General features: G+C 38.9%; 2 long non-coding RNA genes across 2 annotated transcripts in view; one reads left to right on the top strand and one right to left on the bottom strand.

The window, feature by feature from the left end:
* LOC311598626 overlaps positions 1-23,270 on the top strand; it is an 89,397-nt gene extending 66,127 nt beyond the window's left edge. Inside the window, exons 2-3 of the long non-coding RNA XR_014779610.1 lie at positions 22,195-22,274; positions 23,188-23,270. This is a non-coding gene — a long non-coding RNA (uncharacterized lncRNA). The remainder of the gene's footprint in view (positions 1-22,194; positions 22,275-23,187) is intronic.
* On the bottom strand, positions 2,822-4,380 carry LOC311598628. Its single transcript, XR_014779612.1, has 2 exons — positions 4,321-4,380; positions 2,822-3,595 (listed from the first exon to the last, which is right to left on the bottom strand). It is a non-coding gene; the product is annotated as an uncharacterized lncRNA (long non-coding RNA).
* Positions 23,271-24,527: the final 1,257 nt, after the last annotated feature.

Raw genomic sequence — 24,527 nt, forward strand, 5'->3', positions numbered from 1 at the left:
ATGATCATTTCCTTGCATACTACAGAAGCATCAAGCACTGACCCATGCCAAAAGTCTAATAGGTATTAAAGACAGAAGGCACATACCTAAAATTAGTGGAGACAATATACAGCAAGCCTCTACCCAACTTCAAACTACATGGAGAGAAAATAAAAGCAATCCCACTGAAATCAGGGACAAGTCAAGGCTGTCCACTCTGTCAAATCTCTTCAATATAGTATTTGAAATTCTACCTGGAGCAATGACAACTAAAGGAGATCAAGGGGATAGAAATTGGAAAGGAGGAAGTCAAAGCATCACTATTCAGGATGATAGTATTCAGAAGTGCCTCCAATATTCTACCAGGGAATTCCTATGGGTGAAAACACTTTGAGCAAAGTGGCTGGATACAAATTTAACTAAAAACAATCATTAGCTACCATGTATACAAAAGACAAATGGGCTGAGAAAGAAATAAGGGAAATAACACACTTAACAGTAGCCAAAAATGAAATAAAATGAAATAAAGCCCTTTGTGTGACTCTTACCAAGCAAGTGAAAGACTCTGAAAAAAAAAAAACAACAGAAGAATTTGTCACTACATGGGAAGATCTCCCAAGCACAGGGATCAGTAGGATTAGTGGAGTAAAAATGGACAATTTCCCCAAAGCAAGCTACAAATTCAATGGAATTAATATCAAAGTAGAGACCTTGATAGAACATTTCTCAACTTCTGAGGAATCTATATCGCTGATCTGGGTGTGTACTGTGGAGCCACAGTGATTTTAAAAATGCGTGGAGATAGCATACAAACAGACTGGTGGGAGAATGGAATCAAATTCAAGACCCAAGTAAAGCGACACACCTAAGGACATTTGATTTTGACAAACAAGGTAAAACCATACAAAGGAAAAGAGGTAGCATCTTAGAGAAAGGATACTGGTCTAACTGGTTGTCTACTTGTAGAAAATACAAATAGATCCATATTGGTCACACTGCACAATACTCAAGTACAAGTGGATCAAGGACCTTAATGTGAAACTAGAAACAGTAAAACTAGTACAAGAGAAATATGGGAAGAGCCTTGAACTCATTGGAAGAGGAGACAACTTCCTGAACAGAACACCAACAGCTCAAACCCTAAGATCGACAATTAGTAATTGAGATTACTTGAAACGGAGAAATTCTATAAAGCAATGGGCACAGTCAAAAAAAAAACACAGCATGCAAACTGGGAAAAGATCTTTACCAACAGTATATCAAAGAGAGATAATATCTAAAATATATAAAAACAATTTTATCAAAAGAGCCACAACACACCAAATAATCCAATTAAAAATGTGGTATGGCCGAATGTGTCGGCAAAGGCCTTTAATCCCAGCCCTCGGGAGGCAGAGGCAGGCTGACTGCTGTCAGTTCAAGGCCAGCCTGGTCTATACAGTGAATCCAGGACATCCAAGGCTACACAAAGATATCCTGTCTTGAAAAACCAAAATATATATATATATATATATATATATATATATATATATATATATATATATATATATAATGGTTCTTAACTGAGAATTCTCAAAAGAAGATTATCTACATGCTGAGAAGCATGTAATTGCTCAACATCCTTAGCCCTCAGGAAAATGCAAAACAAAACAACTCTCAGATTCCAACTAACACCTATCAGAATTACTAAGATAGAAGCCTCAAGTGAGAGCACATGCTGGAAGAGAATGTGGCACAAGGGGATCATTCCTCCATTCCTGGTGGGGTGCAACCTGGTACAAACAATTTGGATATCAATCTGGTGGTTTGTCAAACAAAAGATTCATCTATGCCTCTAATGGACATATACTTACTAGATGCTCCACCATACAATAAGGGTATTTGCTCAACTCTCTTCATAGTTGAATTACTGGAAATAGCCAGAAAGTGGATACAATCTAGATGTCCCTCAACCACACAATGGATATTGTTCTATGAGGTCCATCTACACAATGAACTACTGCTCTTCACCTGACAAAAATAACGACATCATGAAATCCTTAGACAAATAGAAGGGGCTAGAAAAGGTGCTGAGTGAAGTGAACCAGACACAGAAGAACAAGCATGGTAAACACTTAGTTATAAGCAGATATTAGGATACGATGAAGGATCGCCATATTGCAACACACACACACACACACACACACACACACACACACACACACACACACACACCTGAGAAGCTAAGTAATGAGGAGGAACCTTGCAAGGTCATTCACTGTCATTCAGATGGGAAAGAAGAATAAACAGTGAGTGCAGTAAAATAGAGGGATAAGGAGAGGAGTCTTCCATAGCTGTCTTGTGCAATACTCTGCACAAAAGGGAATCAGAGCAGAATCTTGTGCACACAGCCAAAATTTGGACAGAGTACAGGAAGTCCCACAGATAAATCCAGGAATAGCAGGCCCCAGAGAGGAAAGGAGTTCCACAGGGTTCCAAGAGAGCCAAAAATTCTGTACCAGTGAAGTCCCCAAAGACTGATACACCAACCAAGTACCATGCCTGGAGAGGACCTAGACCCATGCTCAGATATAGTCAATAGGCAGCTCAATCACCATAAAGGACCTTGTTAAGGGGTCAGGGCTTTCCTTGCCTTGGACTCAGTTGCCTGAGCCCCTTACCAGTTGCCAGTTCCTTACCAGGACACAGAGAAAGAGGATGCAGGAAGGCCTGATGAGACTTGATAGGCTGGGGTTAATTGATAAGGGAGAAGGGCTCTCCCTCTCTGAGTACTAGGGAAAGAAAATAGGGGAGAGAAGGGAGGGCATGTGGGAAAAGAAAGAAATCAGGCAAGGAGACTTGATTGGTTTTTAGAGCAAATAGTTTTTAATAAATCAATATAAAATTTCATACAAGTCAGATAAAAACACTTCAAGCAGAACTTACAAAGGTCACAATATGTGCTTTGAAAACTTTTAAAATGTAGATTTCTGAAAACCCATTTCTGTTCAGTCCCTCATGTTCTCTGCCAGCCTGGCAAGCCTGTCTTCTTCCAAGGCCTCAGCCAGTCTCTTTTTGGCTCTCTTCACTTTCAGGGCCTGTTTCTTGATGTCTTCAGTAGTCACTCCTCTTCTTTCATAAGATGGTGACAGCTGAAGAGACACTGGCATTGTTACCCCTGGACTGTAGAAAGATAGTGACTGCTGAGGAGCCTCTTGCTCCTCTTCCAAACATGGGCGCTGGGCAGGGCTGAACTCTGAGGAAGTATGCAGACCCTTAACACTGCTGGCTTCATCCTGCATTCCCAGTGTACTTTGGTTTACAGGAGTATTAGTATCCAGTGGATGTAAAAATTCCCTTTTCTGTCTCCAGACTGAGGGTCATTCAACCTCTCCAAAGCAGATAGCTGCCGGGGTTTCACCAGGTTCTCTTGGTCTTTCCTTCTCATGGTGGTATTCCCAGGGTAAGAAGTTATTCTAGACACAGGCATTTGGAAGATGCAACTGGTCAACCTCATAGGACCACTGGTAGTTTCCCCAAGTCGGGTTTTGGTTTTGGCCCTGAACCTTCTGTTGCCTGCCAAGACCTCTCTCTTCTCCTGTAGGTTTTCAGGTACCATGCTTCTTCTGAGTCTTCCCTTTGAAAACAAAGAGAAATGTAAACAACACAGGATCTCATATACTACTAATTATATACAATTGTCAGAGTTTTTGTTTAGTCATTCCTCCATTTTCTCAAGAGAAACAACTCTCAGATCAAGGTATAGATTAAACTTCTCAGTGAAAGTTCCTAAAACTCAAATATTTAGGACACAAAAATGTGGAGGAAGAGGCAACATGTTTTGAATCTTTCCCAAGGTACCAAGGCTGGTGTTATGAAGGTTCTAGTTATGAGGCTTTTAATCCATCTAGGTCATGTGACTAGGGTGGATTAAAAGCTGGGCATGTCTGTCTCTACTAAGCCAGTTGCAAATAGATTTCCTCTGTCTTCCTGTCAGGCTGCATCTCTCAGCTTTTCTTTCTCATGGTCACTGATGTTCCAAAACTAACCTCAGTGGCACACAGGCATCACTAGTGTAGAAGCCCTCCACTCAAGTTTGGGCAAGAACATTAGCTGTCCAGAGAAGGACAAAACCTTGCAGAAATACATATCATAGAATAAATTTGTCATTATGGACTGATGAATTATATCCTACATTTCCTCTAAATACTATTAGCAAACAGCAACTTTCACAGGACACCAAGTTATATTTTTTGAGATAATTTTATTTTAAAGCACAAATGTGCATGAACATAGGGAGCTTTAAGTAGAAAGAGATAACAAGGATGACCATTCCACAATTAATGTGAATTATGTACTCACGATTAAAGGCTGGCTTTGAACTGAGTTTCCTGAGGTCCCCTCCATGGTTGTAGAGTTTGTTCTTAAAGGCCCCACTACAGAGACACAGACAGGGCTTGGGTAGCTGCAAATGACAGTGTCTTTCTAATCTAATTCTCCTTCTATATAGGAAAAGAGAAAGGTAACTTAATTACCAGGTAATCCCTCACACAAATAAAGCAAATCCTATTCAGATTGTCAAGGAAACTGGGCATGGTTGCACAGCAGCTCCTGAGGCAGTGGCAGCCAAATATTTGGGAGTCCAAGGCCAGCCTGCTCTGCAAAGTGAGTACAGGACAGCTTGGGCTCTGTTTTACAGATTATCCCTGGGTTAAGTAAGACAGGCTTGGTGGAGCACTGTTTTAATTCCAGCAATTGGGAATAAGAGGCAGGCAGTTTTCTGTGAGTTTTAGGCCAGCCTGGTTTACCAAGCTAGTGTAGGACAGTCAGAACACAAGAGAAACCCTGTTTCCAAAAACCAAAAAAGAAGGAGGAGGAGAAGAAGAAGAAGAAGAAGAAGAAGAAGAAAAAGAAGAAGAAGAAGAAGAAGAAGAAGAAGAAGAAGAAGAGGAAGAAGGAGGAGGAGGAGGAGGAGGAGGACGAGGAGGAGGAGGAGGAGGAGGAGGAGGAGGAGGAGAAGAAGAAGAAGAAGAAGAAGAAGAAGAAGTAATTAAAAACACTCTCACATTAAATGAGACAGGCTTCAAACTCAGAGTGATTTGCCTGCCTGTTCCTCCTCACTGCTGGTAATAAAGGTGTGTGCCACCAAGACTGTCATTAAGATATCTTGAGAGTATAATGTACTCTTGTCTCAAAACCATCAAATCACAAAACATACAGAACAAAGAAAACATTATTAAACTCCACAAAGGTAAATGGCCAAGTACCATGTAGTGGCAAATCTATCAGAATCACAACAAACATTTCTGAAGAGAACAGAAAGCCAGAAGGCCTGCACAGAGGCCTTGGACATATCAAGAAATCACAGATGCCAATCTAGACTAAAGTTACTAAAGTGCCCCCTTTTTTCTCCCATACAACCTAATATTCCAGTACTACAAGTAAGATGGTGGATATAGCATTACCAGGTTGTTGTATTCCTGATGCCTTTGCAGGATATTTGATTCCATTGTGATCCTTGAGACAGTGAATTGCAAAAGGCAGCCTTTGGTTTGGGGGCCCTTCAGCCCTAGCACACAGCTTTAATCCAAGAGGTTTCAACACACTAGATTTAATAAAGTTAGCCCTAGGTCAAGAGGCAGAGCAAGAAATCAGCTGATTTCCAGGTATTCCATGAAAAACCATATCAAAACAGTACCTATCCACAAATCCATCCCTACACAAGAGAATAAAAGGAAAATGCCAACACACAGAGGCTAACTACAGTGCACCAAGGATAACAAGGGCATAGTTAACTTCACTTTAATAAAATCTAAACCAGACAAACACACAAGCACACTACCACAACCCACATGAAAACCAAATATACTAATAGTCATTGGTTAATCTCCCTGAAGGTCAGTAGTACCAAGTATCCAATAAAACAGGATTAGTAACCACAGACTTGCTTCACTCTCAGGATTCTCTTATCTCCTGAGACATCCCCAGCTAGCACCCAACAATACTGAGTGGTTTCCAATATCTTTTTATTTACCTTTTTGGTGCTATGGCTGGAAAACAAAGCATGGTATGAAAGGTGTTCATGAACCCTCAACACAAGGAGATCAATAAAAGTGTGAGGTCAGTAAACAAATGAGTCATATAATACACTGGTAATATACCCTCTAAAAGGTTAAAAACCTATTTGAGACACAAGAGTATAACTTCTTTCACTGTGGAAGGTCTCATATATTTAGAATTATGTGGTTTCTATAATGAATAATATTTACAGATACCATGCTAATAATCAGATTATGAAGTACACATCCATACCTTCCAAATTTAGATTCATATGGGGCATAGCATAATGAAGAAACCATATTAATCTTACATTTTAATGTTTTGATAGACTAAAATTGTGTAGCTCCATAGTGAACTGAAAATAAGAGCATTCTCTATATTAACTATCAAAAGTAATTCTATATGAGAATTCCTGGACTAGGAGAAAGTATAAATCTATGGACTGATGATTTCCACTCAGGTCCAGATCCCCAGTCTTATCAAAGCTTGCAGGAAGGTCTGCTTGTTGCTTCAGAGAGGCTGTCCCTTCTGATCTCTCTGGACAACAGCTGTACCTTGAAGAGGCGCTCCACTGTGTAACGACCCCCTAGGGCCTCTGAACTGACTGAGTTTTATGCTTAGCAAGCTCTTATATAGAGATCTGAAGACTCCACCCTGAGGTGGAGCATGGTGGTATTAGCATAATTGAATGACCTTGTATAATCTCCTTTTTAGAAGCCTAGGCACACCCTAAGGGTTGCTTTTGCCTTGTGGGTATTTGGCTGTAGTTAGATGGCTGAGGCAGGGTTTATCACAGACCCTTCCATTGATGAGGTGGTAATAACTTTGAAGAAAGTACTGTGATGGTGAGATTTAGTTAAATTAAAGTGCTAAGCTTTTAGACACACAATAAGGAGTCTCTCTACTCTCTCTCTCTCTTTCTCTCTCTCTCTCTTTCCTCATCTGTCACTACCTTTCTCTGAGACAAGGTCTCTCTTACATCTCTCTAACTATCCTAAAACGTACTATGTTGTCCAAATTGGCCTCCAATCCACAGATGCTTCTCATGTGCTTAGATTTACTGTATGTACCACCACACCTGGGTGAAAAAGACATTTCCTTTATGGGATAATTTCAAGTAGGAAGATTCACTGTCAGCCTAAGACACTATTTTGTTGACCTTCCACATGAAATGGAAGAAGCTTTTGCTTTTTCCTGCTTGCCCTCCCTCATGACCTCCATTTTGTGTATGTTACTGCTGGGAGCAATACAAAATCCAACTTCACCAGGATTCTCACCAAGACTGGAGACAATTAGCTATCCAGAAATCCTCCAGATCTGTATTTGTATTGTAGAGTCATCCAACCTTATAGGATTAACAACTGGATTGTGGGTCTTCTGGTTGTGAGACAGCCATTGCTGGACTACTCAAATCCTGTAATCCAATCTAATAAGTGCCCTGTTTGTTTTACAGTCACCTTAACAGTTTTTTTTTCCTTTACAGACCCTGACTACTTTGTGATTACAAATTGAAAACCCCTCTTCCACAATTTACTAGCACTAATTAAAAACTAATTATGCATTTATTTCTTTTAAATCAAATTATAGATTTTGAATTTAGTATAAATATCTTTTTTTTTTCAGAGCAATTTTCTCTTGTAGCTCTATCTTTGCTAGATCTCACTATAAATAACACCAGGTTGAAAAATAAAATAATACTGAAAAAAAGATGAGAAATTTAAAACCATGTTATGATATGATAAAGATTAAGTTTTCATAAAAATGTCAGTAATAATAAATGTGTGGAAAAAACCCTCTTACAAAAAAATGAGACCAGGCTTGCATCAAACTCATAGAGATATCCTTGCCACCTCGTCCTCAGTGTACAAGTTGAATTAAATATTTTATTTTAAATTCCTATATATAAACTTGAAAAATTACATATATATCATAGTTCTTATCAAATAGATAAGAAATTAATTATTTACATGCCCTAATACAAATGTGTTCCATTTTAGGAAAAAATGAATGCTCCTCATTTGTTTATTGCATTTAGTTTAGTACATAGGGCTCTCTGTAGAGCCTTGGTTTTCCTGCAGTCACTTTGATATCCTGGCTGGGCTTGATTCCAGAGATCAGCCTACTTCTGCCTCTCTGGTGCTGAGATTAAAGGCCTGGGACACTAGGACAGGCTATGAATCTTAATGCTAAGATAATTTAATTTTAAAACTTTTCCAATGACTTCATCAAATAACATTAACTTCAACTTTTGTTTTCATTTCTTCTTTCTTATTTTTTGAGAAAGGGTCTCACTCTTTATCTCTGAGGTGGAACACAGATCTACATGCCTGTGCACCATGCCCAGCTGCTCAGTGTTTCTCTCTATTCTGCTTCTCTGTGCAGAGGCAGGCTTGGTGGCACACGCCTGTAATCCCAGCACTCAGGAGGCTGTGACAGGTAGATCTCTGTGAGACTGAGACCTCCCTGGTCTAAACAGTGAGTTCCAAGAAAAAGAGTGATGAGAGAGGCTATTGCAACACACTCACACTCAAACACACACAGGCACACACACACACACACACACACACACTCACACACAAACATACATACATATATATATATATATATATATATATATATATATATATATATATATACACATACACACATCCCACAGCCATTAGTACTGTTAAATCCAAGATAGATGAGATATAAATCTTAGCTTCTTTTTACTTTTGTTTTCTGAATGTGTAATTTACCTGTAATCAATAAAGGAAACATGGCTTCAATGGAAAACAAAACTCAGAAAACTCTAGTCCTTCTACAGCCAGTGTGGGTGACTAGAGTCTCCAAAAACTATGCAAAAGGCATCAAGAACAAACACCCAAGCTCACCTGTCAGTCCTGAGGTGATACTATCTGACACTAGTCTTAGAATTGCCAAGTGTGCAACACACAGCCCAATGAAAATGCTGACTGCACTTCCTTGTGTAGTAGCTTTAGGGTAGGCCTGCCAATGATTTTGTTCATGCTGTATTGGTCTATCTGGAGTTTTAGTCTGCAATCCTGACATAGACACATTCCTGGTCCTTACATGACCTAAGCTTTCTTATATTCCCTAGAATGCTTCTAAGTAGATGATGATGAAGATGATAATGATGATTAAAGAACACAGGTCTTCCTGAGTTTATCAAAAATATTGCAGACCATTGTCTCCAGCTCTCATTAGCTTTTATCTGTAGAACAGTACAGGGTTTAGTATTGTTAACCTAGACTCTTTGGATTAAAAATTATGGATTTGTTTAGATAAGTACTTTGTGATCTTCCATGCTTTGCATCATACTTATATGTAGGGGCTTGGGCTTTGTTTGTTTGCTTGTTTTGGTTTTAGTGATGAGAGAGTTTATTTCTTGTTTTTTTAGAACTAGGCTCCCCTCAAGTTGGCTACAATTCCTCTACAGTCAGAAAAGCCCTTATGTGTCCTATACTTCTTCCTCCACAGCCCAAGTACTCAGATTAATACCAAGTAATCTGTCATGCAGCTTGATTGGATACCTTTGTTTCTGATACTCAGGCTTTAATTTTAAGCACTAAAGTAAAATCAAACAAACAAAGGAGCTCAAACCACTACATTCAAGTATGATGCAAAGCCTCCTGAGTGCCAACAAGCCTGGCTCTGCACAGAGAAGCAGAACAGAGAGAAACACTGAACAGCTTGGTGTGGTGGTGCACAGGCATGTAGATCTGTGTTCCACCTCAGAGATAAAGAGTGAGACCCTTTCTCAAAAAATAAGAAAGAAGAAATGAAAACAAAAGTTGAAGTTAATGTTATTTGATGAAGTCATTGGAAAAGTTTTAAAATTAAATTATATTATAATTAAGATTCATAGCCTGTCCTGGTAGCCCAGGCCTTTAATCTCAGCACCAGAGAGGCAGAAGTAGGCAGATCTCTGAGTTCAAGGCCAGCCAGGATACCAAAGTGACTCCACGACAACCAAGGTTCTACAGGGAACCCTGTCTAAGAAACTAAAGCCAATAAATAAGTAAAGAGCATTCATTTTTTCCTAAAATATAGCATGTTGGTATTAGGGCTTGTAAATATTAATTTCTTATCTATTATGATAAGAACTATGATTTATATGTACTTTTTAAAGTATATATATAGGAAAATAGAATAAATTATTTAATTCTATCTGTCCACTGAGGAGGAAGAGACAAGCACATCTCTATGTTGACGCCAGCCTGGTCTACAGACTGAGTTCCAGGATTGCCATTTTTACACCGAAACTTGGACCCCAAAAACCAAATATACATATAATTCTCAATTTCATTAACAGAACATTTTCCAGGAGGCTAAAAAACAGGCTATTTTATGGATCTGCATTACTGGGTCTGACCTGAGATTTCAATTTTTTAAATAACATATTCCATTTTAATATCTATGCATTGAATTAACTAACATATTCAATTACATTATGTCTAGGAAGCACATAGTAAGGATTTAGATATTTCATTAATAAACATTTACTTTTCTTTAGTTTTGTTTGTTTGTTTGTTTGTTTGTTTGTTTTCTGAGGAAGGGTCTCATTAATGTAGATCTGACTGGTCAACTCGGAGATATGTCTGTCTCTCGCTCTCTGTCCCAAGAGCTGAGACTGAAGGAGTGCACCACCACACCCAGCCCTGGGAAACACATAAAAATTCTCTAATTTTATCCTGTAGAGAAACTTTTGAGTTTGGACTGGCCATGCAATCTCTGTGAGTTCTAATCCAGTCTGAGCTCCATAGCTAGAAGCTTTCTTAGAATGTATAAAAAATAAATCAATAGGAACATTTTTTCTTCATTTATAGAAGGTCTTTGGAGATGATGAAGTACCAAGACCTATGGATACACTTAAGATGCTGACATAAAAACCATTGGAGAGATAATGGCTATGCTGAGAAGATTAGTCCTGTCTTCATACTGGATACATAGATCAGAATTTCCGATTGTTCTTTATAAACAATTTTCTTGCTGTCATTTTGTTCCTCTTTTTTTTATTTTGGAGAAAGGGTCTCTTTGTTTAATAGTTTTGGCCATTTTAAAATAAGCCCTGTAGACCAGGCCAGCCTCAATTCAAAGAGACCCAGCATCCTTTGCCTTCCATGAGCTGGGATTGATGGGATGTGGCACCACCCCGGGAATATAAGCAGTTTTCCAATTCAACCTTTAAGAGTTTTTTATATAATGAGATGCTGATATTGATTTCAAACACTGAGCTGAGTTTCAGCTCAGATATTGGCTGCTCTTCACAGCATTGTCAAGGCATCTCTTGACAAAAGGCATTCTCGAAAGAGTGTTGACTCACTCCTTACATCCCTGGACTCAGGAGGCAGAGGCAGACTGATCTCTGTGAGTTTGATGCAAGCCTTCAGAAAGCTGTAATAATTCCACAATCCAAACCACATCTGCTTGCCTCCTTCACCAGCATCCTTCTAGATATTATGTATATCATCCATATTTGGCTTAAGGCAACGTTCTTCCTAAAGCAACAGTCAGATCACTCCAGAGCCTTCCTTAAAACTCAAAAACAAAATTCAGACTTGTAATGGTGGCTACCAAAGCCCACATGATCTAGTTTTAAACTTCTCTTCCCTTCCTGGAAAAACTTCATCAAGGACATAAATGTAAAAGCAGCACATGTTGACCAGGAAACCCCCATGTCAACAGATCACCAGCATCACAAAGAAACCCAGTGAAGCCATGGTGGTGCCCTGCTATCAGTGTGCGTGTCTCCAGGTGATGGCGACAGTGATGTGGTAAATGGTCAAGAAAGCCCTTTGCTTGCTTTTAAAATACTTTTGTTCCATTGATTTACTTTTTTTTATTCAATAATTCCTCTTCAAAACCAGCTAGATTGAGGGAGAACACCCTAGTTAGTTGTGTAAGAGTATAATTCCTGTTCTCCCAGACCCTATACTCATGCCCCTAATTTTATAAATTGCAGTGTCAATAATTAGGATTCGGTGTTACTTCTGTCCTTAGATCATTAAGTACCCGAGAAAAGGCTTTCAGAGACTTGCTAGTCCTTTTCAATACATACTATCTATCATAAAGAATTCCTTTTTTCTCAGAACCAGACAGGCCTGTCTAGCAGTAAAAGATTAAAGAAACTTTTCTGATGATTATATGATAAAGTTATAACAGATTCTGTTTTTGACCTTGAAAAACAGGTGAAATTTTTAAGGGAAAGTGAGGTGAGGAATAAGGGCATCATGGTGGCTGGAGGTGGCTGGCTCAATCAATGCTAAAAACTGGGATTTATCTGATTCAGTCAATGCTTTCAGACCTGTACAAAGATAAAAAATGAGCCTGGCCTGTGGGCACAAGCCTTTAATCCAAGCACTCTGGAGGCAGAGACAGACAGATCTCCGTAGTTGTTTTTAAATTACTGTTTGTTAATTATAGAATAGTGGGTTTCATTGTTAGATTTGAAATAATAAATTACTCAGGGTTCTTTAAGGGAAAGAATTTATAAAAATTACTTTAAAACAAAAAGGGAAATTATTAGCCTGGATTACAGCAATGGCAGCCTTCTGGTTAGAAGGCTGAGAATCCAGTAACTGCTAAGCCCATGAGGTTGGATGACTCTACAGTACAAATATAGCCCTGGAGGATTTCTGGATAGCTAATTGACTCCAGTCTCTGTGAGAATCCTGATGAAGCTGGATTTCATATTGATCGCAGTAATAAGATAGATAAAATGGCGGGCAATGGTTGAGGGCAATCAGGCAGAAAGCAATAGCTTCTTGTGCTCTGCCCAAAGTTTGGCTGTGAGACCAAGATTCTGCTCTGATCCTCTGCTAGATGGAGTCTTTCAGAGAACAACTATGAGGACTAGGTTGTCCTGGAAATCGTAGAGATCCTCCTGACTCTGCTTCCCAGGGGTGGGATCAAAGGTGTGCACCACCACTGCCTGGCTTGAGTAATAGTATTTTAAATTATAGTGTTTTCAGTTTTGATAGAAATGTTCTGAAATAGATTTTGTGTGAAAATAGCCTTTAGGTCAGCTGTGATCCACAGTAGGACTCTAAGATAGATACAAAAGCTACCCACAGAGCAAAGGAGATGCCTTCTCTTATAGCACTGAGATAAGAAGGGTCTATGTATTTACTTAGCAGTTAAATTAGTGAATCTAGTACGTGGGATTCAAATGGGAAAGGAGGAAGTCAAATTATCCTTATTTGCTGATGATATGATAGTGTACATAAGTGACCCCCAACATTCCACCAAACAACTCTTACAGCTGATAAACCCCTTCTGCAAATTGGCTGGATACAGAATTAACTAAAAAAAAGTCAGTAGCCTTCTGATACACAAATGAAAATCATGCAGAAGAAGAAATTAGAAAAACTACACCCTTCACAATAGCCACAGGCAATATAAAATATCTAGGGGGTAACTCTAACCAAGCAAGTGAAGGACTAGTTCTTTAAATCTCTGAAAAAAAGAGATTGAAAATGACATCAGAAGATGAAAGGATCTCCCTGGTTCATGGATCAGGAGAATTAACGCAGTAAAAATGGCCATCTTACCAGAAGCAATTTACAGATTCAATGCAATCCCTATCAAAACACCTACACAATTTTTTAAAGACATTACAACTCTTCAGAGAGTAGAATTGCTGGCCAAGAAGATTTCTCAGCTGGGTTACTGTTACTTCTATATGAATGCTAACACGAGGCAGAAGCATGGAAATCATGTCTTTCCTGATTCCCGAAATGTCACATGCTGCAACTTGTTTGCACTGACCTGTTTACCCGAGGTACTGGTACAACAAGCTGTGAATGTGGTAATAAACTTTGACTTTCCAAAGCTGGCAGAGACTTATCTTCATCATATTGAAAGATCAGCTTGCTTTGGTCATCTTGTCTTACCCATAAATTTGATCAAATATGATGATTCCTTCAACCTGAAAAGTACCGAGGAGCAGCTGAGAACTGAAATGAAAGCTATGGCAAGTAACATTGACAAGAGCCTGCACGTGGCAGAGTACCACAGTGAAAAAGAAAAGAAAGGGGAAAATCCTAAAAAAAGAAGAGTCTTGGTGAACACACATGCCTATCTATAATTCTCCAATAGCTGACTCTACTTCTCCCTGGTTATTCATTTTTTAAGCCTGAAGAGCATGTTTACGTATTTGTGCAAAGTGCCTTATGCTGTGAGACCATTAAGAACTTCATCTTTTACACACTGCCCCAGGATTCAACGATTCAACAATGTCATGTTCTGTTCTCTCTCTCTCTCTCTCTCTCTCTCTCTCGCTCTCTCTCTCTCTCTCCCTGGCCCCTCCTTCTTCACTTTGGTTTCAGGTTGGAGTCTCTCTTCCTGTTCTACTAGTGCTCACATCCTGGTAGAACAGGAAGAGACTAGGAACAGGAAATAGTGATGTAAATAACATTTTCCTTTCCTCTTATGGAGGGGTTGATTCACAACCGCAGTCCACCCACACTGTAAATACATGCATTAAAGAAAACAATACCAAGTAACATTTTCTTCTGGGCTGAGTAGATGCACCATCATCACTTCCAAAGGGAGGAGCAGGCTCTCACTGCAGGAGCCACATGACAAGCCTCTGTATGCACAGTAAGGCCCTACTCCGTTCAAAGCCTGGTCTTTACTTTTTGTTTTTTATGTCCCTCTTAATAAGGAATTGCTACTATTGGAAATTGTCTTTCAGGTTCTTTCCAGTAAATTTTAAAGTAATGGTATGTTTTGTTTGTTTTGTTTTCCAATGGTCCATTTGGATGAGAACTATGTCCCATTTTTAGTATTCAAACTATATCCACCTCAATGCTTTTAGTCTCTGGTCATTTGGTTGTATAATAAGTTACAGACACCTTGCTGCCTGTGGTCCTGTTTTGATTTTCTCTCCTTTAATGTTCTAAACGTGAAAGAAACTTTCCTAGAAATGTAATACATTTACTATAAAATGATCTTTCCTGGAAAAGAAAAACTAACTAGTTCTAAATTATTTCCAAACTGGTACCAGCATCATAACATTGGGTTGGCCCCATATGGTGGCATGGGGGGGTGGGTATCATAATCTATATTTGGAATGAGATGAGGGCACCTTTCCTGGGCCACCTACTTTGTGTTCTATGCCATCACTCTCCGTTAGCACAGCAAAAGCTTCTAGTGAAAAGTGTTGGAACAAGATGTCTCATTCTGATTATTTGTTTTGTTGTTGTTGTTGTTGTTGTTTTTAAATTGGTGTGGAAGGAGAGAGTACTATGCCCCAAAAGGGAGGATGTCTGCACTAAGGATTTAGAAACATTTCAGATGTTCTTAATATCATGGGAAACTGCCTTTAGCCATACCCTAGAGCTTCAGATGAGGAACAAAAAGATGAAATAAGTTCTTGGGAATTAAGCCATGTTATTTTCATTGGATACATTTTTTCAACTTTCTGTGCATCTTTAAAATTGTTACTGTGGAATGATTTTCTTGCCAAATATCTTAGTCAGGCAAAATTATTGGGCCTCATGGGAGGTGAAGTAAGCCAGCTTTTGGGTGAATTTATGTGGAACCTTGGTGAGTTTGTAGTTCTTTAAAACTCCCAAAGCAAATCTATTTTCTTCTCTTATATAAAAACTCATCTTTGGAATAAAGAGTTAAGTATCCATGTTTGTAACAGTTATGAGGTCAGAGAAAGCTAGCCTGGCCTGGACTCTGCCCCTCCACAGCTGACAGACTCCGACAGAGGTATATTTAAATCTCCAGTAGACAGAACTGGCAGGGGAACAGAGGGGTGGGCCTGGGTTAGTGAGATACAGGCTGCTGTATTTTAATAAGCGGTTTTTGGGGAAGGGTGCCTGGAGAATACAAAGTCACTTCCTTTTTTTTTTTTGAAACAAAACAAATTAGAAAATAAAAATTACAATTTTTGTTTAGTAAAAGTAAGAAAATTCTAGTGTTCTTTAGCCAGAAGGGAGCAAGTGGTTCCACTTTGAACAGTGGGGACTTAAATTTTTTAAAACATTTGGGGAAAGGGAAAATTGGCTTTAATTGGCAAATGTTCCAGTAAGGGTGTGTGTTTTTGTTGGGATGTGTTACACTCTATGTACATGTCTGTGGGCTGGAGTCGTTAGGAAGTATATACACGGTTCAGAAAAGATAGTTGGTAAAACCTTGATTATTTCTTTCTGTTAATTTATCTCAATAAAAGGCCACTTGAAGCCGGGCATGGTGGTGCACGCCTTTAATCCCAACACTTGGGAGGCAGAGGCAGGAGGATCGCTGTGAGTTCGAGGCCAGCCTTATCTACAGAGTGAGTCCAGGACAGCCAAGATAACATAGAAAAACCCTGTTTTGAAAAAAACCAAAAAAGGCCCATTTTAACTCTAAAAAAAGATATTATTATAGATGCTGTTATATCTGTTATCTCTCTACTCCCTGTACTAGGTCTCTACCATAGCCTAAATCTAACTTTAAAATAAATTAACTTTTTATCATATGAAGTCACATACAGTCATGCGCATGCAAGAACAAAGCACTGCTGGGTGTGCAAGCAACACCTTTGATCCCAGCAGAGGCAGATAGATTCCCCGTGAGTGTTAAGTCACACTGATTTACAGAGGTAATTCCAGGATCAACAGAGCTACCCAAACCTGAGTACAAAATGAAAAAATCCAAATAATAATAAAAATGATAATAATAATAAAATATCAGCAATAATCATGATGATGCAATTTTGACATCTTCTCCTGTACCTCACAACCTCATATCCTTCTCTCCTGGCAGGTATTTTTTTCTCCAGTCACAGTTACTTTAACTTTCATTTCATTAGTACATTTATGATTCTATACTTATAAAGTCTGAGCTTACAAGCAAAACATGCTTTTGGGACATCAGTGTTCCACAAGACACTTTTTCGGTGGCACCACTTGATGTCAGGGCCACTGCCTTCATCTACATTTTGTCTACATCTTCCTAGATAAAAATGAATTATTTAATGTAATGAGCCATATTGAGTTCTGTCTCTTGCATACACTGCATTTTATGCGTTCTCTTGTTAAATATTTCTGCTTAAATTCCTGTTCACAGGTATTATGACTTTGGCTTCCACCACCGGAGTAGAACACGTAAAATGTTGGCAGCAATGATTGACTGTGTGCAAGGGAGCAGGGTCTTAGTTCTTTAGCTGGCATTTTAAGACAGGACTGAATTATATCCCAGGAGGAAACATAATTTGCAATCTCCCTGCCACACCCTCCTGAGCGATGGTGTAACCGGGCCTGGTTCAATTTACTTATATAGTGTATACGGCTGTTATAAATACTACTCAGGAGTTCTTAGGGTTGATTGGCTAGCTAATTCCCATTAGCCTCCTTTGAACTGCCTCAGCACCCATACTTTCTATCAGTTTCACTTTACCTAAGTAAAGTATGTATAATAGTGTTTTACTGTGACTTTTTTTTTAAACTGCCATTATTTAAAGAAGATGAATATTTCTTTACATGTTTATTGATTTTTGTGTTATCCTCTTTTGTGTAAGGACTAACAAATTGGCATCCATTTTCCAAACCCTTTCTCATTATTTTTATTCATGTAATTAATTGGTTGTACAGAATATAAGTCACTTCTCCTACAGTGTGGCACAAAAGAGACGAAAGGATCCAGGGCAAGATGGATGAGAGACTACTTGGTATTAATCCCAGCACTTTGTCAGTGGAGGCAGGAGTATAGGACACACAGAGGTATCCCTGCATATAAAGGAATTATAGCAAATTTGAGGTGAGCCTTGTGGTACGTAAAATGAGCAAGAAAAAAACTCCCCCATCCCCAAAACAAACAAACAATCTATGACATTCATGTATGTTCCAAAGCAGAGAAGATCTCAAACTGCATATCTAAACAAATCCACATTCTTTAGTCCATGCTGTCCAGGTTAACGAGACTAAACTCTATACTGTTCTACAAAGGAAAGCTAGTGAGAGCTAGAGACATGGGCCAATGACATATTTGCTAGAACTCAAGAGGTCCTGTATTCAGATAATATAATAATAATAATAATAATAATAATAATAATAATAATAATAATTATTATTATTATTATTACCATTAATAATATTAATAAGCCAATGAGAAACTTTCTAGTGAATATAGGAAAACATTGGCCATATAAGTGAACCAAGAATGGCAGTTAGCAGTAGATAAAATTATGAGACATAATTTCTCAGAGCAGAATTCTATTATCTAGTGGCAATACTGATCTCAAACATATATACATGGGAGCTGGTTCCTAGTGCACACACACAGATAGTGTCTACATCAGGATTGCAGGCTGAAACTCTGGATAGACAAATACAGCATGAACAAAATCATTGGCAGACATACCGCAAAGCTACCACACAAGGAAGTGCAGTCAGCATTTTCATTGGCCTGTGTGTTGCACACACGGCAAATCTAAGAATAATGTCTGATTTCTTTCCACTCAGCACTAACAGGTGAGCTTGGGCATTCTTTGTGCCATTGTTAACATTGCTTTGAAGACTCCAGTCATCCAGACTAGATGCAGAAGTACTTGTGTTTTCTGTTTTGTTTTTGTTTTTGTTTGTTTGGGGCTTTTGTTTGTCACTTATTTTTGCATGCATATTTCCTCTAATGATTTCAAGAAATTTTCACATTAAGAAAACAAAAGTGGAACACAACAAAGAAAATACTTGTCTCTCTAGGTCCTAAAAATAATATAGGCTGTGTGTGTGTGTGTGTGTGTGTGTGTGTGTGTTGAGACTGTTCTCTCTCTCAGCTCTGGTTTTCCTTGAACTCACGGTATCAGGCAGGTCTCATACTCACACAGATTTATTTACTACTGATTCCTGAGTGCACTCTCAAGATTTTCACGTTTTTTCATCATTACCCTGAGCCACTGCCCTTGTGGAACTGTACTACATTGATGTGAATATGTTGATTACTCACAACCCCAAGTGTGCTACACTCAAAAAGTTCAGAGAGGACCTTTAAGTGTATTGCGTGACAATGCTGGTTGCAGTATGCAGAGTTACCTACTAAAGCTCCAGCTGGGACAGTAGGAATCCGTGATCTAGTGAGACTGGAGATGGAGTAAGGAACCTTGGTTAATGAGTGGATGACTGACTGGTCCTCTACAATCCACTTTTGAGTGCTGGGAATCAAACTTGGGGATATCACTTGGTGGGAAATTGCTATGAAATAGCATTGTTAAAATCAATTTCCTCTGTTCCACAGCACTATAGGGAAGGACCAGGAAGGACTGATTGTACTTGATTTGATTGAATGTGGAATGAAATATGAATATGCAGTTCAGTCTGAAGACACAAAACATCAGAGATACTTAATTTTCAACAGCTGCTTTACTTGGCAAAGTGCTAATATGTGATGATGAGACTATGCTTCAGAAAACCAATGGATATTGCTGTGTTCAGTAGAAACAGAAAGAAAGGTTCACTACATTAGGACACATAGAGGGACCTCTCGTCTTTTAGGAAAAGTAACCCTGTATTCTTACATGTACCAGATTAATGCTGAATGTAGTATTCTTTGACCAATAAGGGTTGGGGAGAAAAGAAAAGATAAATACCCAAAGAACATGAAATAAGTGGTAAAGAAAAGATGTGAGGTGGGCACTGTGGCTCACCCCTGTACTCACAGTACTAAGGAAGGCAGAGCCACGGAGATCTGGAGACCAACCTGGTCTACAAAATGAGTCTAGGATAGCCAAGACTACATAGAAAAACGGTGTCTCAAAAAATCAGAAAAAGAAAAAGAAAAGAAAAAAGAAAAAAATGATGATGTAGAAGAAATAAGAAATACAAGAAGAAAGAGTTGGAGGAGGAAGAGGAGGGGAGGGAGGAAAAGAAAGAGAAGGCGAAGATATTAACACTCCAAATCCTAAAACCATTTGTTGCTAGTATTTTGAAACTTGAAAATAATTAAGTTGTGGGCTCTAGCTCTAGCTCATGCTCAAGGGCTGAGCAATTTCCTACCAAATATGAGGTCCCAAGTTGTATCCCCAGCACTGAAAAATAAAGTGTAGAATGAGTTTTCAGGTTAAATGAACATAATTTCTAGTAAAATTGACCCAGGTTATTTTCCTAACACATGACCCCAATGAAAAACATGAATATTCTCTAATTTTATCCTCTACACAGTATGGTACTGGGTGTGGTCATGCACACCTTTATCCAAGAACCAGGAATGCAAGGACAGAAGAATACCTGTCTCTGTCTATTTCTGTCTCTCTTTCTCTCTGTCTCTGTGTCTGTCTTTCCTTGACAGGGTTTCTCTGTGTAGCCTTGACTGTCCTGGACTTGGTTTGTACAACAGGTTGGCCTCAAACTCACAGTGATCCACCTGCTGCTGCCTCCAAAATGCTGGGTTTAAAGGCATGTGCCACCACTGCTGGGCTGGATATTTGTCTCTTACAAGCATAACAACGAAATCACAATTTCAAGGCTTCCATGGCCTACAGTACAGAGTGAATTCAAGGTCAACTTGGGCAATTTAGTAAAGCCATCCTTTAACAATTAATGTGAAAGGCCTGGATTTAGGCCATTGATAGAGCACTTACCTAGGAATCCAAAGGCACAAGTGCAAACTAATAAAGAAAAATGGAACAATAACATGGAGGAAGGTATAAATGAAGCAGGGCTCAATAAAGTAGACCTTTAACTCAGTAGGCACAGGCAGGAAGATTTAGGTTCCAGGTTAGCCAGAGTTACAAAGTGAGATGCTGATAGAAATGGAGGGGTGGGAAGGGAGTACTGAATGTCATTTTATGAAGCCATAGGAAAAGTGGTGATTTGGAATTAAATTATATTAGAATTAAGATTCATAGCCAGTCATGGTAGACCATGCATTTAATCCCAGCACTTGGGAGGTAGAGGCAGGCAGATCTCTGGGTTTGAGGCCAGCTAGGTATATAAAGTGATTCCAGAACAGTCAAGACTACACAGAGAAACCCTGTCTGAAAACAACAAAACAAAACCAAAACCAAAACCAATAAGTAAATGAAGAAAGTTATTTTTTCCTAAGGTATAGCATGTTTTTATTAGGGTATATAAAGGATCAATGATATAACTATTAGGGAATTTGGGACAAAATATAGATTTGTATTTAATTTTATAGGTTTATATAGAGGAAAATATGTAAAAAATAGCTGTGCAGTGGTGGCACAAACCCTTAATCACAGCACTCTGGGGGCAGAGGCAGTCAGATTGATCTGCAAAGGTAGTCAAGACAGCCAAGGCTACATAGAGAAATCCTGTTTCGAAAAAAAACCCAAACCAATAAATATATAAATAAATAGAATTAATTTTTTCCTAAGGTATAGCCCTTTGTATTAGGTGGTATAAAGGGTTAATGGCTTAATCATTAGGGTCAGAACATAGATTGGTATGTAATTGCAGCAAGTTTACGTAGAGGAAAAAAAATTAATTCTAGCTGTGCAGTGGTGCCACACACCTTTATCCCAGCATTCAAGAAGCAGAGGCAGGCAGATGCCTGACTTGAGGACAGCCTGTTCTACAGAGTGAGTTGCAGGACAGCCAGGGCTACACAGAAAGTTTGTCTGGAAAAAACAAATATGTATGTAATTCTAAGATGGATTAAAGGAAAATTATCAAAGACGCTCATAAATGGACACACACACACACACACACACACACACACACACACACACACACACACGATTTACCATGACTGACATGAAATTTCAATACCCAAAGAACATTTCTGTTATAATACCTATGTATTGTATTAACTAACACATCCATTTGTGTTATTTCTACAATGCACATTGGAAGTATTTTGGATATTTTATTGACAAGCATTTACTTTTCTTTAGTTTTGTTTGGTTTTGAGAAAGGATGTCACTATGTAGAGTGGCTGGTCTCCTCAGAGATCTGTTTGTCTCTCTTTCCCCAGTGTTGAGATTAAAGGAGTGCACCACCTCACCTTACCCAAACGAACAGATAAACATCCTCCAATTTTATCCTATACAAAAACTATTGGGTTGTGTGTGTCAGACATACCTTTATTTAATCCCACAGTGAGAAAGGCAGAGGCAGGAGGAATCTCTGTGAATTGCAGTTCAGCCTGATCTCCAAAGTAAGAATCTGTCTAAAAAAGGTATAAGAAAATTATCTGTATGGAAAATTTTTGTTATTATTTTTATAGAATGTACTTGGAGATGTTGAACTATGGAGGAGAGTGGAAGTACTGAAGATGCTGACATGAAAATGTTGGTGAGATAATGGGTATGCTGATTAGATCAGCGGCATCTTTATTCTGTCCACATAGATTAGAACATCCAATTGTTCTTTATAAACAATGTTCTTGTTGTTGGTTTGTTTCTGTTTTTGTTTATAGAGACTGTGTTTCTCTGTGTAAAACGTTGGGTTGTCTTAGAACTATCTCTGTAGACGAGGCTGACCTGAAACTCAGAGAGCCAGCAGTCTCTGCCTCTTAACTGCTGCAATTAAAGGCATGTGCCACCAAACCTGGTTTATAAACAGTTTTTTGAATGTAATCTTTAAGAGTATTAGTATAGTGAAATGACCATATTAGCTTCAGAAAATATTTTTTGTCTATTTGTATAAAGATTTAAGTATCTTCAAATCCCAAGCACTGGAGACAGGATCTCTTATGGATTGTCCACCTATCATTTTATCCACAGCTTATAATCACCGACCCATTCTATTCATGGGTTATATTAAGTATCAGCTCATCAACTAGTTGATTCCTTGACAGTGTTTTTTGGTTTTCTCTTTTCTTTTCTTCTTTTGTTTTTTTTTTGTTTGTTTTTTTTTGTTTTTGTTTTTGGAAACAGGGTTTCTCTTGTAGTCAAGACTATCCTGGACTTGCTTTGTAGACCAGGCTGGCCAGAAACTCAGAACCATCTGCCTCTTCCTCCCATTTGCTGGGATTAATGTGTTTGGCTTTCTTAAAACAGGGTTACTCTGCATAAGAGAGCCCTAGCTGTCCTTGACTCACTTTGCAGACCAGGCTGACCTTGAACTCCAGGAGATGTGCCAGCCACTGCCACAGGGGCGCTGAGATTAAAGGCTTGTGCAACCATGCCCAGCTTCCCTGCAGGCTAACACTCATTGCTTTATCTGTAAGGTAGACTATCTGACAATTAATTTATCTATCTCTTTTCCTATATAAAAGAAGTTTTAGAATGAAAAGACACTGCCATTTCCAGCAAGCCAAGCCATGTCCATGTCTCTGTAATGGAGCCTTATGGACAAACTACAACAATGGAGGGGCCTTCAGGAGACTCAGTTCCAAGCCAGCCTTTGATCGTGAGTACATAATTCACAGTAATTGTGGAATGTTCATCCTTGTTTTTTCTCTGTACATTTAAATCTCCTTAATTTAGTGCACAGTTGTACTTAAACATAACATGATGTCAAAAAAAAAAAAAAAGACCCATAACTTAATGTCCTGTGAAAAGCTATTCACTACTTGCTAATACTTGTTGGAAGAAATGTAGGCTGCAATTCATCAGTCCATAATGCCAACTTTGATCTAGGAAATGTATAGTTGGATGGTTTCTGTCCTTGAATGGACAGTTAGTATTCCTTACCCACTTAAATGGAGGGTTTCTACACTACTGATGCCTGTGTGCCACTGAGAGTAGGTTTGGACCATCAGTGACCATGAGAAGGAAAAGCTGAGAGCAGCACTCTGAAAGGAAGGTGGAGGGAAGATGTCAGCAACTGGCTTTGTAGAGACACCCTCAGCTTTTTGTCCTTGCTAGTCACATGACCTAGATGTCTTAGAAGCCCGGTAACTAGAACCTTTATTATAGCAGCCTTGGGGACCTTGGGAAGAATCAAAATCTGGGCCCTCACCCTACATACTTTTGGGTTCTAAATACTTGAGTTGTAGAAACTTTTACAGATGACTTTAGCCTATATTGTGGTCTGATACCTGTTTCTTCAGAGAAAAGGAGGGATAGAAGAGACATGAACAGAGAAAATTCTGCATAACTAGAAGTATATGTGATCCTGTGCTGTTTACATTTCTCTTTGTTTTCAAAGGGAAGAGTCAGAAGAAGTATGATACCCCAGAAACTAAAAAAGAAGAGTGAAATCTTGGAAGGCAAGAGAAAAATCAAGGCCAAACTCAAAAACCAACTTGGTGGAACTATCAGAAGTCCTATGAGGTTGACCAGTTGCATCTTCCAAAAGCCTGTGTCTAGAATAACTTCCTACGCTGGGAATATCAGCGAGAGAAGGAAAGACCAACAGAACCTGGAGAAACCCCAGCAGTTGTGTGCTTTGAAGAGGTTGCAGGACGGTGGAGTCAGGAAAGGGGGATTTTTATGTCCATTGGATCCTACAAACTCTGTAAAACAAAGTGCACTGGCAATGCAGGATGGTGGGAATATCCAAAGTGGTCTTAAGTATCTGCACACTTCCTCAGAGTTCATCTCTGCCCACCGTCCATGTTTGGAAAAGGAACAAGGGGCTCCTCAGCAGTCCAGGGGTAACAATTCCAGTGTC

This window comes from Acomys minous (genome assembly GCF_964271855.1).
Source record: "Acomys minous genome assembly, chromosome: 5".
NCBI classification, from domain to species: Eukaryota; Metazoa; Chordata; class Mammalia; order Rodentia; family Muridae; genus Acomys; species Acomys minous.